General features: G+C 35.7%; 1 protein-coding gene across 5 annotated transcripts in view; it reads right to left on the reverse strand.

Annotated features, from left to right (window-relative positions):
• Positions 1-5,207, reverse strand: part of LOC106878124 (palmitoyltransferase ZDHHC3) — a 107,782-nt gene that overhangs the window by 90,543 nt on the left and 12,032 nt on the right. The window contains exon 2 of one of the 5 annotated variants that reach the window (XM_052966505.1): positions 930-1,024. The exons of 2 other annotated variants lie outside the window; for them this stretch is intronic. The gene's annotated coding sequence lies outside the window, so the exon portion shown is untranslated. Of the gene's footprint in view, positions 1-929; positions 1,025-3,716; positions 3,834-3,887; positions 4,059-5,207 lie in introns of those variants that run through there. 2 more of the 5 variants (XM_014927239.2, XM_052966506.1) reach the window with 2 other exon arrangements.

Genomic DNA, 5,207 nt, shown 5'->3' on the forward strand with positions numbered 1-5,207 from the left:
ATATATATATATATATAGGGAGAATTCACAAAAAAACTAAAAGATAGGTGGTGTAGACAACAAACAGATGTATTAGTATAACGCTCGGGAAGTGAAAAAATCTAATGTTTCGAGCCTATGCTCTTCCACAGAAAGAAAAACAGAAAGAAAAAGGAGAGAAAATAAAGAATGTGTAGTGGCTAGCGATCTACCATGGCGAATGCCGGACAGAAGAGTGTATGTGTATATATATATATACATACATACATACAAACATACATTTATCCGCAATCTACCATGGTGAATGCCAGACAGAAGGGTATATGTATGTATATATAGATATAGCAATAAGAAAATGGAGGTGAATAGGTGGTATTCATCAACTTGCAGACATTGTATTGTGTCAATTTACCTGTTTACTAAGCGGGCAATAATAATATACAAACACATGCGACGTATTATGTCATATCAGTAATTAAAAAAGGACATCTAGTGACCGAAAATGGGACAATGACTTACAGCTGTTTCAGTCTAGGGGTGACATGCCTCATTCTATCTATATAACTCCAGTAGGCTGAAGTAATTGTGTGTCTCAGTTGAGACACACATTAGAGTTCTACTTCCTCGTCCAGCATAGTGCTCATTCAGAGAAAATCCATTCAATTGATTGGCATCAAGTCACTCAATAACATATTTAGACTACTGTTTCACAAACACATACTCTCCTCTCAGTCTTTTCTGGAGTCATCTAACAGAATATTAACTCTTTAGCATTTAAACCAACCATATCTAGTCCAAATATTTTACCTTCTTTATGCTTAAACTGACCAGATCCAGCAGGTCACACCTACCCTACAATGCCATTCTAAAACTATATGATCACATCAAAATCTTGAAGCTCCAAGATAATGCAAGATTAATTCAAAACAATGTGAATAAATAAGCATTACATTTGATAGAGTAATCTGAATGCTAAAGGGTTGAAGACATCAATCTCACTGGTCACAGACTTGCAAAGGCAGTGGTTACACCTCCTCCTTCAAAACTAAAAAAAAAAGAAGACATGACTACATCACACATATAAAACATATACATATTAAGTGGTAGAAGTTACAGGGTGACTTAAAGGTCACGAGTTTCGTGTCCTGACAGTTATCAAACTGCTGTTTACACACACACACACACACACACACACATACATATACGCGCGCGCACACATACACAATTCTACCGTATGTTCATTTGTGCAGTATCAGTTTTAAACTGTTTCATATTGTCATTATGGCGCCCTTGATGCAAATAAGAGAAATTGAATACTGTTTTTAATTCATTCTATTCATTACTGTATAATAAAATTGTTATGATTAAAAACTTTTCTTTCTTTTTTGTATTAACGTGAAAATTATAAGATCTTACCGGGATTTCGTTAAGCCTGCTGTGATTAAAACCTACCTACCTACCAACCTAAACTTACACAGCTCAGTAGTGTGAGTAATAGACCAATAGAAGCTGAAACTGATGTCCGGGTAGTGACGAGACACCGGCAAAATAAAGCAATTTTAGACAGCCACTCATATTGCTAGACATAGCAGTCAGATATCCTTTAAATCACACACCTACTGTTTTAAAAAAAAAAAACCAGAAATACCATTAACTAATGTAACCCTAAAAAAACAGTCTAAATAAGTGATGGTGTGGTTATGGTCGGAAAGCTTTTAATCATAGGTTTGCTTCATCAGAGTTATCTGGGATTAAACAAGCTTCTGAGTGCACAAAATTCACTGGATGTGGAAAGCTGTTTTTCATTGATATGCGTATTAGACAACTCACTGTTACGCGCTCACAACCATATCTACCACTTTTAATACAGAATTTTGCTTTCCGGTTCGATATAGATAATATAATCCTTTAAATAGTGACAAGGCTCCGATAAATTCCACGGTGGCGCTGTGCTAAAGTTTAAACTCAGGTCATCACTATTTGGTGGGGTGGGGAATTAATAATCCGTTTTTTTTTTTCTCCTCAGACATTGTATATTTACGATGAATTATCTATTATCTTCCTCCTTTATTTACGAGAGCTTTGACCTGTATTTCGATAAGTCCAGTAACTTACTGCTCGAGGTTCCTACATTGGTTCGTATCTGAAATATTCAGGGAAAGTAAAACACATTCGGAAAATACACATATTTATAATTTCACACTTGCAAATATTGGCTATGAATAATATTTGAAGGATTGTGCGAGTACAACACGCCCACACCGCGATACGGTTTCAATCCCTAGTGGAAGCCATATATATTTCATTTATGCCACCAAACAGTAAATACATGAATCTTCGTCTGCTTGGGCGATAAGTATTCCAGTTGTTCAATCAACGGGACGACCTCTAGTGTTTGTGGCTGTGTATTCCTAACATACTTGTACTCTTAACGTAAGTTTTAAGTAAGGTTTACGTGATAGCGACAAGGTTGGCTCTTTTAGTTACAAGTATAGTCCATCTGACGGACTTCTACAGTTTGTCAATCCAGTTTCTCTCACAATGCATGGGGTCAAGCAGAGGTTCAGTATGTCACACAGTGGGATTGAACCTGGAATGTCAAGATTACGAAGCGAATTTCTTAGCCAGTCGACGACACTAAAGCCGGTAGTAAAGGCGTGAATATAGTGCACAATATGCGTTATTCCTCTCCTCCTCTAAAATACTAAAACTTTGTGCCCTGTTATAAGAAAACCGATAGTCTCAACGCTTTGAAAGAATGCAATGACCCAGAGAGACAATGTAAAATTAGATGTAGCATAACGGAACAGCTATGTCCACTTAAAATGGCATTACTAGATAAACCAGATACAATCTAATTAGCTCTCTCAAATAGTCTCGTGTTCTCCAGATGAATATCTCATGTTCACTAGAATTATATATCTTCAAAAAAAAAAAAAAAGTACAATGAAGCGCCTTGGTCGGGTATTAGCGCAAATATTTCTGTAATCTTACACCACAGAAGCCACTTCAAATCAACAGGTACCCTAGTCCCTGGAAAATATGCAGGGTTTTTTTTTTGCCAAACGAAACAACAAAAGATCAATAAATACAACTCTTCAAGTCGATAATGTTGTCTTGAAGTTAGATAGGGTTTTTTTTTTTTTAAATTTTTGCTGTAACGTTAGTTGGAAAATAATATTGCTGAAATATTTATGTTTATAATATAAATAAATAATTAGAACTCAACACAGAAAACAACATTTTTTCACCATAATAAAAATGCTGTGTGTACACACACATATATAAATATATAATGATGTTGAATCATGTTTCGGAGATCTGAAGCGGGTGGATTATAAAAAAAAAAAATAATAATAAAGCGAGAATAAAATAACGGAATTAATTTACTGAGAACAAAATCCAATACTGAAATCATATTATAAAAATACTCAGAATAATAACAGTCAACAGTCGTAATTAAAATAAATAATAATTATAAAAGCAAGTGGGATTACTGAAGAATGTTTGATTCGAAATAGTGATTAGCTAAGAAGAAATATTTAAACAAAAGAGGCACCATACACGGGAAACAAAACAGAGACACATATTTATAGATAGAGAGATAGATGGATAAGACAATCTATTGAATGTAGTGTAAGAGTGTAGTAGTGTTTGATACACAGCTGCAGAACACTTGTGACAACTGCACTTTTGAAGTGACATTAAAACGATAATATAAGAGCAACAAACAGTACCATCAGGTATCATCATTGTCATCACAATCACCATCATAATCATCGTCGTGTAGTAGTAGTAGCAGCAGCAGTACTATCCCAAGTAAACTGCACTTGTTGAACGTCAAGTGCTGTCTATGATATGGTCATATCACATATATTCATCCCAGTGTATATGCGTGTGTCTCTTACCTTGCAATCACGGAATTAACTTGTACTTTTCTGTGTCCACACGTGACAATAGTGATTCTTAAGACTGGCACGAGGCCACACATTTTGGAGATAGGACCAGTCGATGAAAGCTTTCTCTGTCTGGTACTTATTTAATCGACCCACGATGGCTGAAAGTCATCACCGGCGGGGTTTCAGCTTGGAATGTAAAGGGACGTAATTAAAATACTAAATGCATTCCGACCGACGCTCTACCGATTCTTCTTCCTTAAGCGTGAAGCAAAATTACAAACATATAGGGGAGTGGTAGAATCGGTCAAAGACTAGCACAATAAAAATATTGATTTCTGACTTAAGCACGAAGCCACAAATATTGGCAGAGAGAGAGAAACTCGATTAGATCGAATACATATTTTATTGAATCCGGGAAAGGTGAAAAATAAACCCGACCTAAGCGAGATTTGAACTTGGAAAATAAATTGAGGCGACTAAATACAAAGCATATTATTTGACATTCTACTGACGGTATCATCCAAAATTATTGTTATTATTATAATAACAGATAATAAATAACAATCTCCATTATATATTGGCCACAAGGTTAACAAAAGAAAAAATGCAATAAAATTCAAAGTTATGATTCCTCTGGCTGTCTCGAGAACGTTGACATATATACAATACAAGTTCAATATAAATACGAAATAATAAACCATCAAATTGACAATGTAAAATAAATACACAAGCATTCACACACACAAAAGCAATCAAGTCTCCCACCACCAACTGACCATTGTCGCGCTTTTAGACGCCACTTTAATGTGAGCATTCAGGCCAAATCTCAAACAGTATTGTTCTACCGGGCACGGAGAGACCGAAAGAAGCGGAGACGTCATCCTTCACCTTATGGCGATGGCGTTAAAAATTAAAAAAAGAGCACGCATTAATATACATACGTACAACTATGTATGTATGTGTGTGCCTATAACAATTACAGTACGGAAGACTCGTATTAGCCAAGTCAAAAACCACAAAAACTGTTAACTTCACGGTAAAGAATGAATTCCGGTGACCTCCTAATATGCTACAAAACCCTTTTATGAGTCCGGAAAACGGGATGGGGTAAGGTGGAAGCCTGGGAAATTTCACCTCCCACTCGCATTGATCTTTTCACCTGCACGATTTTCGCATCTGCAAACCCATATCCCGGAATTATTGGAAATTTTTTTTTTTTTTTCGTTGACTGAATTCCCGATGACCTCTTAATATGCTACAAAACCCGATTAATGTTTACATCTTGACCTGGAAATGAAAACCATAAAAAAATATTAGAATGAGTGTTAA

The sequence above is a fragment of the Octopus bimaculoides genome, chromosome 3 (genome assembly GCF_001194135.2).
Source record: "Octopus bimaculoides isolate UCB-OBI-ISO-001 chromosome 3, ASM119413v2, whole genome shotgun sequence".
Classification (NCBI taxonomy): domain Eukaryota; kingdom Metazoa; phylum Mollusca; class Cephalopoda; order Octopoda; family Octopodidae; genus Octopus; species Octopus bimaculoides.